Consider the following 14,998-nt stretch of genomic DNA (forward strand, 5'->3'; position numbering starts at 1 on the left):
AGGGTTGAACTTAACATGATGGGTTGTAATTTAACAAACTGCTGGGTTTTAACCCATTGTTGGGTTAAACATTAACATTTTCTAGGTTAATTAAACCCAACCCAGCCACCTGTTTTTTGAAAGTATGAATATGTTGTAACGATCCACTGCATTCAGAATTTGATTCCAAACATTAATCCCCGGTTTTCTCTGAAACATCGGCCGTATTTTCCAGCAGCCTAACTCGCCGCATATTGCTCAGAAGTCCTTTCTTAGTGTATTAAGATGAAGTGGCTTTATGTGATTGAAAGCTGCTGGTTAATGAGCCCGTAAGGGGATGGAGAGAAGATCACAACAGCGCGTCTATGCTGCTGGGTTCTCAATAACGGTATCGACGCGGAGGCTTTGGTAATGATCCAGAACAAGGTGAATGAAAATGCCTCGCTTATTCACTCAAGGTCTGACTGAATCTCACGGTGACTCAGATGTTTGTCCTCAAATATGTATAGATGATTTATTTTCATCATGTTTTCATCATTCGATTCAATACGCAACCCACACATAAAACGCATGCAGGAAAAACGCAGCGATGGGTGCAAAAAAGCAAAAAACAACATTTGGAGCTTCGAAATACTAGCAAGAGGAAAAGAGTTTTAGTGTTGGGCAAAGCTTTGTCGTTTAGAAACGTATACGGATGTCTGGTGCCTAATATAATTTAATAGCAGTATCATTAGGACACTGCTGTTGAAGACCAAGTAAATGACTAAGTGCAGACAGCTATTTCTTTAGGGAGCGTCTGGTCATAGTATTAAAACGTGTGAATGTTTTCATGCACAAGTCACGATTCATCAATGCATTTAGATTTTTAATCAATTGGGGATAACCAGAACCGACTTGAGTGAAAATCACAGACACCAGGTTGCCTTAGAAACATAATGAGTTTGGTAACTATTTCTATTATTATCATTATTGGAAAAATATATGACTCTACAACAAATCATTGTCATTATAAAAAATCATGTTTTACAGCTTGATCTGAAATAGGTTATGCATAAAAATACAGTTATTTGCATGCACTCTAGGGCTGTACTGTATAAAGTGTTTATTGTATTTCAAGTGATTTTGAGTATGGCACATTTGGCTTTTGTTGAAAATGTGCGCTTTTCATCACACTACTGTTAAACGGCCACACTTTTAAATTGGTCAAACGTAGTTACAATATCTACCAGCTGGACCAAGCCAACCAGCCGCTTGCATGCAATATTTAGTGAATGAGTCCCACTGTTCGTCGCCTACTTTATTATAATACCCGGCCAGCCCTATAGAGGTCTTGAATGGTTTTAATAAAGCCCTCAATTTTCATTTCTGGTTATTTTTCTCACAACTAATATAATTCAGACATTCAGTATTTCTCTGAACGGCACATAACTTCTGATCTTTGGGGCTTAAAGAGTTACTTAAGCAATTAAAGATTTCATTTATATAAAGGACACTTTACAAATCATCTATTATATTTCATAAAGAAAGCCTCCCACGCATTCACACAGGTCAGAGCTGAGCCCGAACATCCACTGACCTTAAAAACGCTGCGGTTAAATTGTTAGCGGAAAGTAATTATTGCACATTATTAGTGACAGACACTGTGCTTCCGAACATGGCTGTCAATTGTCACGCCTGTGTAGACTAAATATAGATAAGCTAACACTTCCTGTCAGGTTACAGACTTTATCACAAGTACTGTATCAAAGAGACGCCGCATGTCTTTGTTTAAAAGCAGAGTGGCATGTCAAACACAACCAATATATTTGACAGTGTTGTCAGCGCGCTTATCTTTAAAGTAAAATGACGATAAATGAGCGACCGATATGTCATGTACGTTTCATTAGGTCGCTTGGAAAATACGGTCCACTATATTGAGCTGTTGCCATACCAAGTCTGATTGGCCCAATCAACGTGCTTCCACAACCAAATCAGCGTTCCTCTCGAAACCTTCCGAAATCTTTATCTTCCTAATGAAAAGTTGCAACTGCCAAGTCAGATCTTTGATTTTGTCCTTACACAACTCATTGTTTGACGTGGAACCACTAGTATCTGGATTCGCTTTGCATTACACTGTAAAAAACTGCTGTAGTTATGCAACTTACTGTACTGTAGATTTAAATGTATGTTATTTACTGGCAACAGTTTGTTCAAAGTTAAAGGAGACATATCATGAACATGATTTTTTCCATGTTTAATTACTAAAATTGAGTCCCCAGTGCGTCTATCAACCTAGAAACTGTCATGAAAATACTTAGTTTTGGTAAACCATTCTCTGCAAGCATGTGAAAAAGTACGTCATTGGAATTTGGCTCCCCTTGTGATGTCAGACGGGGATAATACCGCCCCTTAGCCTGCACTATTTAACCGCGGCGCTGCCATTTGGAGCAGAAATCAGCTTATTTGCATTTTAAAGGGACACTCCACTTTTTTTGAAAATAGGCTTATATTCCAGCTACCCCAGAATTAAACAATTGAGTTTTACTGTTTTGGAATTTATTCAGCCAATCTCCGGGTCTACTTTTAGCACTTTTAGCATAGCTTAGCATAAGTAATTGAATCTGATTAGACCATTAGCATCATGCTTAAATATAACCAAAGAGTTTCGATATTTTTCCTATTTAAAACTTGACTCTTCTATAGTTACATCTTGTACTAAAGGCAAGGGTATACCTTTTTTCCGCGTCCGTGCAGTTTTCCAATTATACTCCCCGCGGCTACACGCGGATGGTCGCGCTCGACACTATACGCAATAGAAATTATTTCTTATTCAAATTATTAGTCTAACAGGCCGTCAGGGCAGCACTGATTTGGCGACATTTACTGCACATTAAAACATTAGGATAGGTGAAGAAAAGTAATTGATCCACCATTGCAAACACAGTTTAGAACAAACAACAAGACAACAAAGAACAGGAATCAAACATAATGGTAACAAACATGCTCCACAGTTTTCTGTTCTTTGAAGAAGTAAAAGTTAAAGAAGAAAAACGATAGTGTGTGTGCAAATGTTGTCTATTGCCTTTGTATAATTGTTGATAGTGAAGTGTCCTGTCTAAATATTTTCATGCGCATGCGCTATTGTACGCAGACTGTACATGCACTCTCCGCGCGGTCTCAAATTTTGGGCTGCATGCGGACGGTCCGCACGGCCGGCCGCAGACCCTCCTGATGACGCGGATGTCCCTAGTATACTTTCGGCTTAAGAATAACGGAAAATTAAAAGTTGCGATTTTCTAGACCAAAGGGACTATTTTCGAGTGCTGCACCCATGATACGACAGCAATGTCCTTGATTATTATGCGAAATGAGAGTATAGTTCCTAGCCATATTGACTTAGAAAACTGCAACTGATCAAAGAAAAAATACAGAAACTCTTTGGTCATTTTAAAGCATGATGCTAATGGTCAAATCAGATTCAATGGATTATGCTAAGCTATGCTAAAAGTGGTTCCGCCAGAACCGGATATCAGCTGAATGGATTCTAAAACGGTAAAACTAAATTGTTTAACTCTAGGGGAGCTGGAAAATAAGCTATATTTTTAAAATATAAAATATTTTCAAAAAAAAGTGGACAAACCCAAAAACGGCACATTTTTGCTCACAAGCGTGCATACGCACAGATTTGATCGTAAAGTGTGTGAACACAAAAATTCACAGCAAAGTCCACATTTATAAAAACTGTCTTTGACGTGGAAAAGTGCTTAGCGCCACATCAGGGTCTAAGCAGACGTACGCACTTTTGCTTGTCTGATTGCTGCAGGTTTTTGGAAATATAAGCCATTTTTGCTGCTTGAAATTGGATTTAAACATTGACAAGCGCTTTTTTTATATATGTCTATGACATTAATTAGGCATCGTTTAAAGACGGAGATCTGAAACTGCTCAGCTGCGCACAAGTTCAAGATCATTTGCTATTTATAAATTTCACATCTGAAAGAAAGGGGTACGCACGTTTTCTGTACGTACGTTCAGTTTATGAATCACACGCATTTTTGATAAATGATCGTAAGATCAAATGTAGGATGGTTTCTACGAAGCATTTTATAAATGTCCCAAAACATTTGGCATATGTATTTATTTTACATTTTAAAAATGTCTTGTGAAATCTCTCCTTTAAACATGAACAAGTCTTTGTCTTTAAAGAATGAAACTATAAATCACATTATCATGCAAAGCATTTTGGGAACCAGAAATCCTCTTTAACGTTTTTCTGTTTTTTTCCTTCAGATTTTGGTTTTCAGAATGCTTTGAAGGAGGCTGTTAGTTTTATTCTATAAATAATTGTTAATGTTTAGTGCTACAGTAAGTTACTGGCAAACAGCTGTAATTTCTACAGAATTAGTTACAGTGTACGTTTTTAAAGGCCATTGCCTTTTGCCACGACCCCTTACTTTGCGTGTCTTTCATTATTTCCCCTTTAAGATGTCACAATTTTCTACTTAATCAGTTGCTAATTAAAATATGACTCCAGAAGCCCTTATGGGGATTGTTCCTCTGGCAAAACCCCTCGTGGAATTGTATAACATGTCTAATGAATGACTAATCAACTGACTAAATTGTCAGATAAACCCGTTCAGTCTAGTTCAATGTCTGGAGCTTCGCCTCTGTGGACAGGGTCGCGTATAAAGATCAATTGACAGCGCGCTCATTTTTATGCCAAGAATTATATGTCTGTCAATTAAAAAGAGCTAATTTAGTAAAATATTGCATTAAACATTGTTTGTTTACAAGTGCTTTTTTGTATTTTTATTTTGTCGTATATTGCTTTAGTAAAGTCCCAAACAACACGCCGCATGACTCATTTTTCCTTATATTATTTTTCTTTCTTGTATACAGGTATTGCATTCATCTCGCAATTCGTTCTATACATCCAGGCCATATGATATATTGGATGCTTAATTCATTTATCTGCCTTGCAGCATTATATGGGTTTTGTATTTTATAGAAATGAAGGGATAAATCAGGGTGATGGATCACAATGCTAGGCTCAGGTCTCCAGTTGTCATGGAGATGGGCAGGCATGTCAGCACTTCACAGCGGACTGTCAGAAATGGTGCACGAACCGGGATTATGCTTTCTCATCCACAAAACATGTACAACAGAGATGATATATGCGCTCCAGTCATCTGATCTGAGCGATTGTCTTTTCAAATGTCATTCGAAACGCTGTGTTGCGGAGAAGGGTCAGGCGGTAGGTCCTTTAGTGCATTTCTAGAAAGCAAAATACTTCCTGATAAATAGCCTATATATGCAATTTTCATCTATTCAATATTATTCGACAGTTCCCAACATGTACAAAGCGGGGCGAGTAAAGTGTGGCAGAAGCGAGCACGCTGCTTGTGCTCATGTTACTAATTTTTCAACATTTGGTGGCTTGGCTGTCAACTAAAATATATGGATTTTCTTTCAGACATGATGGATATTCAATGTCTTCATGCTTTATCAATTTATAGCACTGAGGATTAGTGAAAGAGAGGGAAGGCCATATTCTCAGAAATCTTATTTGCACAAGATGCCCTAAGAGAGTAAACATAGCGCATCTATCACTAGACATGTTGATATAAATCATAGTAAAAGATTATCAGAATAACTTTCCTTTGAGAAGCAACTCCCAGAATCAACAAAAATAAAACATTCTTTTTCAGATGGATGCTAATTTAATTAAAAAATATTATAATATTATGAAATTTTTTAGCATTACTCAAAAGGTTTGTAAAGGTCAGATACACAATGTCATTTACAATAATTGTTTGTTTGTTTTTTATTCTTCACACCATTCCAGCATCTATCGCTATATTCATGGTAAAAAATTTGGTGAATCTATTCACAAGTTGATTTACACAAGTTACTTCACACACATGTTGGGGTAGGTGGACATTTGACATCTCTGATTTACCTACACTGAAAAAATAAAGGTTGGATTTACTTAAAAATGTAGTGCATAATTTTTGCATCCATTTTTAAATAAAAAAAAAAATGCAATAGGCTTTATGCCCAGCTGCACTACTTCCTGAACTTCAGCCAGCTCCTTGTTTCCTGTCTGCCATTATTGGACAAACTTATTAATCCAGGTGTGCCTGACCTCAGTAGTCACAACAACAATAATCAGGCACACCTGGATTAATCAGTTTGTCCAATAATGGCAGACAGGAAACAAGGAGCTGGCTGAAGTTCAGGAAGTAGAGCAGCTGGGCATAAAGCCTATTGCTTAAAATTTCAAGTAAAACTTACATAAAAAAGTGGATGCAAAAATTATATTTTAAAGTAAATCCATTGTATTATTTTTTACAATGTAACCTGCTTGCATTTTTTTAGCCTGTGGGAGAAAACTGGAGAACCCGGAGTAAACCCATGCTGACACGGAGAACATGCAAACTTCACACAGGACTCCACATTCCCACTGTGCCACCCCATTTACAGTAATTAAATCCAAAATTAGAAAATAATATGTACCCCAAAATGTTATGAAGGTCTTTCTTTACCATGCCGCTGTCATTTTGCTAAATTTAAATGTCATTTATGTATAGATTTTAAGTTTACCCTTTTTCTGGACCTAGACCTAAAAAAGGTTTACTAATCATAAACCACACAAAAAAATATTAATTCAATTTACTTAATTTTATTTAAGGTAAGTGGTTGCAATCAATTTATTTAAGCTACATTTAAACAAAATAAATTAGTTTTGTTTAATTGTACCTTAAAAAAAATATGATTGCAACCACTTACCGTAAAAAATTTAGAAAATTCAATTAATATTTTTTCATTGCATTTAAAGGTGCAGTGTGTAAATTTTAGCAGCATCTAGTGGTGAGGTTGCGAATTGCAAGCAATGGCTCAGTCCACTGCCCAACCTTTGCTTTTGAAACGCATAGAGAAGCTACAGTAGCCGCCACCGGAAAAACATGTCATTGACGGAGACAACATAATAAAAAAGTTTGTCCATTAGGGGGTTTTGTAGAAACATGGCGGCGCAAAATGGTGACTTTCATGTAAAGGGATCTGTGGTGTATGTAGATAAAAATGGCTCATTCTAAGGTAATAAAAACATAACGGTTCAATATAAAAAGGTCTTTATACACCCCTGATAATATAGTTTCATATATTATTTTGCATTTCTGTCAAGTGATCCTTTTAAAAATTACACACTGCACCTTTAATGTGCAAATGTGTAACTTTTAGAAGGACCTCTTGACAGAAATGCAATATAACATACATAACTATGTAATCAGTGGTGTATAAAGACCTTAAATAATGAACTGTATCAGTTTTATTCCCTTAGTATGAGCTGTTTTTATATACATGCTACATGGAAGTCGGCGTCATGTTTCTACAGTAGCTTTAAACGGACAAACTATTATAAAGAGTGCGTTTCATCCATATGATGTCTCATACAACGACATGTTTGTCCTGTGGCAGCTACCGTACTGTAGATGCTCATTGAAAATTGAAGTTGGTTGCAATTCGCAACTAGATCACCACTAGATGCCGCTAAAACCCCCATACTGTAGTGATATTAATCTAGTTACTACTGTCCTTCAGTTGTTTCATCATGACTGTTTTGCTACTAATGAAGATTTTTCTTGAAGGTAGTGCACTTGGTTACCAAGGAGACAACACTGTCAGTGAAAAGCATGCTTGATATAAAATTTATGGTATGTGAAAACAACAAAAAAATCTAAGCACAGCAAATATCACCTGTGAACAGAATATAATACATGACCCTGTCTGTGAAATGCAGGCTGGAGTATCATAATCTAATGATGGTATTTGGAGCAACTGGGGTTTGATTTCACATTGATTTCGATCTTTGACCTTACTAAGTATTAAAGACATCAAGATTATATTTTCACATAATGTACTTTACATTGTGAATGATGAGTTTGTGTTAAAAAACTGTAAATCACAAAAAATATATATCTGGGTTTTCACAGTCACTGTCACATTTGATCTGTAACTACTATGCAATTATGCAAAATGTTATCCTAAATATATAGCATGCTCTCGTGGGGTAAAAAAGAAAAGCTGCACTTTATTTCATAATTTTTAAAACATATTTCTATATTTTTAAACTAAATGATACCATAATTAGTGCATGACCATTAAAGGAATATATAGTGAATGAAACGTTTAAAGATAAGTTTAAAGAAAGTTTAACTACTTAGACATGTAATAGAAATATATAAATGAAGTCTTTGGCTGGGTAGAACAATAAGTGTAAAAATCCTCACAGTGCAAATTGAATTGTATTAAAAGCAAGATAAGAGTTTGGAAAGAAAAGTAAAAGTAGAACAAGGAAATAAATAATAAAATGACGAGTTTTGTTTCCTAACGAAGTCTTTTGCTGTGCAGTCAGTGTGATCTATATATGTCACTTTACTGCAGCAGAGCAAAGATGAAATGTGCTGTGACTCTTTCGCACCACTTCATTATTCATTTGCAAGGGTGTCGTTTGTAATGAGCTTTAAGTCGGACAAAATTGCATAGACTTGAGTGTAACACAAACAATTTATTGGCTTTCTCCTCTTGCATTTTACTGCATTTTTGTCGAACTTAAATCTCACAATGTATATGTATTTGTCAAAAATGATATAATGATATACACTTTGCATCTGAGCTCTTCATTTGTTAACGTTAGTAAATGCAGTAGTTACATAAACTAACAAAAACCGGGCTCTATCATACAGACGGCGCAATGCAGCGCAAAGAGCAGGGCACATGTTTAAGTTTCAATGATCATTTTCACGTTCAGCGCCACGATGTTTAAATAGCAAATACATTTGTGGCTATTTTTCACCCATAGGCGTTCTAGTTTGAAGACTAGTTGTGTTCAGACCCATTGTTGGTGTGTTGCTATTTTGAGGCAACTTAAATGCCATTGATCAACTCAAACTTGGTCTAAAGTCTAAAGTCAATGGCACAATATTGTTTTTGTTATTTAAAGAGCGCGTTAGTAATATGCGCCTATAAACGGGACGACAACGCGCATTATCACATACATGGAAGCACAGCAGCACACAAACATTTTTAAATATGAAAAATTAAAGGATTAAAATGTAAATGATTATTATTGAGTCTCCTGGACAGAAATGAGGAGCGATTATGAGATGTTAGAAAGTGTGAAGAGCTGCTTTACCTGTAGCTTGGTAAGTAATTAAATGTTTTGCTTTAAACAAATGCAAATATTGCATTTATTTTTAAATGTTGTTTTATTTCTACCCCACTGATTTATTGTATATGATGACTGTGTACGCCTTCTAACATCTCATAATCGGTCCTTATTTATGTCCAAGACACTCAATAATAATCTTTTACATTTGAATGCTTTACTTTTTCATATTTAAAAGCTTTTTTGTGCTGCTGCGCATCCATGTGTGTGATAAGCAAACCCGCGTTGTTGTCCCGTTTATAGCGCATATTTGTAACGCGCTCATTAAATAACAAAAACAATATTGCGCCATAGACTTTAGACTAGGTTTTAGTTGGTCAATGGCGTAGTCTATTGCCTCAAAATAGCAATGCACCAACAATGCGCCTGAACACACCTGGTTTTTAGATCAGAACGCCCATGTGCGCAAAAATGGGTGCCAAGGCGTTTGCTATTTAAACAATGTGACGCTAAATGTGAAAATGATCATTGCGCCGGGTTGAAACTAGCAAGCTGTCAAATTGCGCCGCATTGCGCCGGGTGTATGATAGAGCCCTTAAAGAGAACCAAATTTTAATAAAAAAAATTATGGGGGGGTGAGACTCTTATTGGTTTATTCCCATTACGCCCAAAACACACCCATTACTCGTTATAGGAACAACTCTTTTAGACTGTGTGCTAGGCGCACAAACCATTTTCCCGTAAGTGGATTCGGACACTTCCTTTTAGACTCTTTAGACCATGCTTATAGATTGTTAAAATAGGGCCCTATATATGGGCAATATACTTGCTAACTACTGTACACAGCAATTCAGAAATTGTTAGTTCATTGTGCATTAACTAATGTTAACAGTTACAACAATTGTGATTTGAATGATTATTAGTATTAATAAATGTTGAAATTAACATGAACTATGAATTAAAGGCATGATCTCTGAAAGCCAGTGTTGACATTTGAAATCACCTAAACAAACATGCCCCTACCCCAATAGAATCTGGACCTTCTTTTCATAGACCCGCACCACACATACGCAACACAGGCAACAATAGAGACAGAGCGCAGCTATGCAAATTTAAAAAACCACGCCCACCGTGGGGAAAACAATCCATCCATCTCCACTGACTTTGTATCGCGAGAGACCGCCTCCTTGTCATTTCTGGCTTATAACAAAAACAAAATAATGCCTAAAAGCTGTTGTGTGACAATATGTACAGCTAACAAGCCCAAGAACCCATATGAGTACTATGAAAAGTTGTCGACAGCTTATAGAAACTTATTTACAGATTAAACTTAAAAACAGAATAATACCTAAAAGCTAATGTGTGACAAGGTGTACATCTAACAAGCCAAAACAACATAAATAAGTTTTTATAAGCTGTCAACCTAAAAAAACGAGCGTTTAAAGACACAAAAGTGGAAACAGGCAACTTTTCATAGTACTCCTATTAGTAAAACGGCGTCCACTAGGGGGAAACGTATTCGGTGATCCACTTTATTCTCCTTAAAGGCTGGGTTTTACGGCTCGACAGCTTATAAAAACTTATTTCTGGGTTCTTTGGCTTGTTAGCTGTACATCTTGTCCCACAGCAGCTTTTATGCATTATTCTATTTTTGTTATAAGCCAGAAATGACAAGGAGGCGGCCTCTTGCAATACAAAGTCAATGGAGACGGTTGGATTGTTCCCCCCCCCCCCCGGTGGGTGTGGTTTTCAGGTTATGACGCGCTGCGCTCTGTCTCTATGTCGGTTAGTAGACACGCCCCTTACTGCTGTAGAAGCATTGTTCATGTTAGCTAATGCATTAACTAATGTCAACAAACACAACCTTATTAAAGTGTTACTATAGATACAGGCTTACAGGTATATAGACATGTAAGGGGGCGTGCACATCAAGGCATTTACACCGGAGTACGTTTTCAATTGTTTCCAATGGAAGCGCCGCCCTTTTCAAAAACGGCAGCAGCTGGCGGGTTTTGTCCGTGCTGAGCGCCGGCACTCTGCAGACAGCCGAAAATTGAAAAATATTTAACTTCGGTTGAAACGCTCAGCTCAGTCAATGTCACTTCTCACTCGGCTGTCCAATAACAGTGGAGGAGGGGCGGGACAAATATCACAACAACCAACCAGTGCATCGTTTAATGCAAAACAGAGCAGATAAAAAACAGAAGTATCATAGCAACCAAAGTGCTTAGCTGAAAGAAAAGCTGGCAAGTCGGCCTACAGTCCATCGCGTTTGGTGTAAACGCCCCTTAAGAAATCACATTTTTAATAAATTTACAAGTTATTATGATTAAGCTAAACCATTGAATGATATGTGTTGTTCCAGTAATTCATTTCCAAGTCACAATCTATAATACAAGTATCAAACCTTTAAAGGTTACACGCCTTGAGAGATTTTTCTAATCAAAATAATCCTTTTGGCAATAATGGAAAAAGCCAACGGTTTCTACAATTAAGCCATTGGCAACTAGACACAGCTGAGGTTTTACACCTCATGCCTTTCCAAACATCCTCCAGGAACTGAACAGGGCTTATCCGATATAAATAAAGAAACAGGACAAAAGGGAAAAAGCCCTGGTGTCAAAGCCATGCAGTTCTGATCCTCAATCCATCAAGCTTTTTCAGTGCCTGTATCTAAATGCCTCAGATACCCCATCACAGGACGCCCCCGAGGAACCGCAGTCAGGATGAACACTGAGAGGTGTAGCTTTGAACCTCATCACCTTGTCAAGAAAATGGGACTGAGATGAGAAAGGCTTTGTCTGGAGGGTGGTCGGGAGCATGTCGCCACAGACTCAGACGTTCGAATTAAAGTTTGACGCATTTTAATCACAGGTCAAACGCCAACAACTGTTATGAATAAAAGTCAAAAGATTCGGCTCTGAAAATTTTTCATTATTCCGAAATGTATTTTCTTAAAATTTATGAGCTAATATTTCATAAGCCAATAAAAGTGCTTAAGAATGAAACCCACTGCCAAGGTGAAGCGACAGTATTATGCGCTCTTGGAAGGGAATCCGAAATCTAATTAATTTTAGATGACAAGTTCGTTCAAATCCAGTTCTGCTCCATTAGTACTCACAATCTTCCGTCTCCGCGCTGTGCGGTCCACGTGAGTCCAACCATCACCTTCCATCAACCTTTGTACCTCACATAATTTATGACAAGAGATTTTCCTGCGTGCCCTCCCACGCAGGGCCTGTTCTTCGAGCCCTCCGAGACCGCCATCAAAGGTCGAGTCTCTGGAGACGACTGTTCCCAGTGTACCTCCACCAGTGACTGCCTTCGTTTCGCTTGAGTTCCCCAGCTGTCTGGCTCCTACGGCCCCGTTCGAGGGGGTTACCGTAATGCCTGCTGACAATCTGACAAGCGTGTGATTGTTGGGAGCATATGAGGAAGGGACTGGAGCATGCGCGCTCACGTTTGCAACTTTTACGCGCCTTTTAAAAGCCTGCAGAAATGTTGGTGAGGAATGCAAGCTATAAAAATAGCGAAAATGCTGATGCTGCATGCTTGGGACGAAGGGAGCATAGCTGGATTCCTGGAAGGCGACTGCTTCTACAATTACACCTAACATCGTAACCTCCTTGTGCTTCGAGCAGTTACTGTCATCATCTATGTTAATGACAACACTAATCAATTTCTATTTAATTATCTTTAATGATCATTCTGCTCTTTAGGTTTGTATTCTGTGCAGCTTAATGACTAACATAATTTTTACAGCCTCTAAAGCTTAAAAACGTACACGGAAAGCCCTAATGTTGTTTTAACTTAAAAAGTCAAGTAATCATGACTAAACATTACTTAAAGTGATAGTTCACCCAAAAATGAAAATTCTGTCATCATTTAATCACTCTCATGTTTTTCTAAACCTGTATAAATGTCTTTGTTCTGATGAAAACAAAGGAAGATATTTTGAGGAATGTTTGTAACCAAACCGTTCATGAGCCCCATTCATTTCCATAGTATTCTTTTTCCTACTATGGAAGTCAATGGGGCTCATGATCGATCATAATATTTATACATGTTTGTAACAACATGAGAGTGAGTAAATGATGACAGAATTTTAATTTTTGGGTGAACTATCCCCAACAAGTTCATTTAACTTATTAACACTCTGGGGTCCAAAAACGTGGTGCCGCATTTTAACGCATTTTCTCCTCATCAAAGCAGAATTAACTTAAAATACTCCATTACTAATAATCTTACACTTTCATGTTATACATTATTTGAAACTGTAAAGGGTCTTCTTTAATTTGTGTAGATTCACAATAAGAACAAATCTTTGTGTCTTTGTCAAATAAAGAAAATATACAGGGTGCGCATTCAAACATCTCTGTCTCCGCCAGCTGTCTCTCAAAACATGTTACAAAAATCAGTTGAAACTCTGCGAATACTCAATCTCACACAAACATGATACACATATCCAAAGAAAGCCTGAAATTTCTACTTTTAAACAAGCTTATCGAAACAAATTATAATCGAAAACAAATATTGCCTGTTCATATAATCTGTATTAAAGTAAAGAGACTACCGTTTTTCCTGGCAGACCTCATTATCTTTAATGAGGTCACTCCCACAGGCGGTACACGCTATTCATTTGGTAATGACTAGGTGAACAGTTCAAACAGTGACAAAGCAAGCATAAAGTTTTATCAGATTTAAAGACTTTACTGCATGTTTGAATGATAATACACACACTTGAAGAAGATCTTAAAGGATTAGTCCATTTTCTTAAAAAAATCCAGATAATTTACTAACCACCATGTCATGCAAAATGTTGATGTCTTTCTTTGTTCAGTTGAGAAGAAATTATGTTTTTTGAGGAAAACATTCCAGGATTTTTCTCATTTTAATGGACTTTAATGGACCCCAAAACTTAACAGTTTTAATGCAGTTTAAAATTGCAGTTTCAAAGGACCCTAAACGATCCCAAACGAGGCATAATGGTCTTATCTAGCGAAACAATTCTCATTTTTGACCAGAAAATTTAAAATATGCACTTTTAAACCGTAACTTCTGCGAAACACTTGTTTACAAGTGTGGAGAAAAAGGACCGTTCCGACGTTGTTGTATGTGGAATGATACTAATTAATGTCTTTGTGTCAGTTTATTGTTTAAAATGGTCCGCAAATGTGCGATTCATATGTGTAACACGTGACCTTTCCACGGCGATACGCAATTACGGGAGGTCGCGCTGGCGAAGATAGACGAGAAGTTGTGGTTTACAAGTAAAATTTTTTTTTCTTGCCAAAAATGACAATCGTTTCGCTAGATAAGACCCTTATGCCTAGTTTGGGATCCTTTAGAGTCCTTTGAAATTGCAATTTTAAACTGCATTAAAACTGTTAAGTGTTGGGGTCCATTAAAGTCCATTAAAATGAGAAAAATCCTGGAATGTTTTCCTCAAAAAACATAATTTCTTCTCGACTGAACAAAGAAAGACATCAACATTTTGGATGACATGGTGGTGAGTAAATTACCTGGACTTTTTTTTTTAAGAAAACTGACTAGTCCTTTAAGTTATGTCTGGACAATATATTGATTTAACTTACAAAAATTAAATCGATATATTGTCCAGACTTACAAAAGTTAAATCAATATATTGTTTCATGTGAATGAGTGAGTAAAATGTTTTTTTACATCTTTTTGTAGCAAATTCCCAATTCCCAATTTTAGTATGTGTTCCTTGGCCTTATTCCACGCATAAACATCATTTATTTAAAAGTACAAACATGTACACACGTTACTCACATATTATTTTAGCACAGTTTGTGCTGAATACAATGTTATGTGATATAAGCCATCAATATCTTTCAAACATTTATATTT

The 14,998-nt window shown here is 36.9% G+C and overlaps 1 protein-coding gene across 3 annotated transcripts in view; it reads right to left on the reverse strand.

Annotated features, from left to right (window-relative positions):
• grm4 (glutamate receptor, metabotropic 4) overlaps window positions 1–14,998 on the reverse strand; it is a 259,154-nt gene that overhangs the window by 216,030 nt on the left and 28,126 nt on the right. Inside the window, exon 1 of one of the 3 annotated variants that reach the window (XM_055212577.2) lies at window positions 12,249–12,544. The exons of the other annotated variants lie outside the window; for them this stretch is intronic. The gene's annotated coding sequence lies outside the window, so the exon portion shown is untranslated. Of the gene's footprint in view, window positions 1–12,248; window positions 12,545–14,998 lie in introns of those variants that run through there. 3 annotated transcript variants of the gene reach the window in all.

This window comes from Misgurnus anguillicaudatus, chromosome 8 (assembly GCF_027580225.2).
Source record: "Misgurnus anguillicaudatus chromosome 8, ASM2758022v2, whole genome shotgun sequence".
In the NCBI taxonomy this organism is placed as follows: domain Eukaryota; kingdom Metazoa; phylum Chordata; class Actinopteri; order Cypriniformes; family Cobitidae; genus Misgurnus; species Misgurnus anguillicaudatus.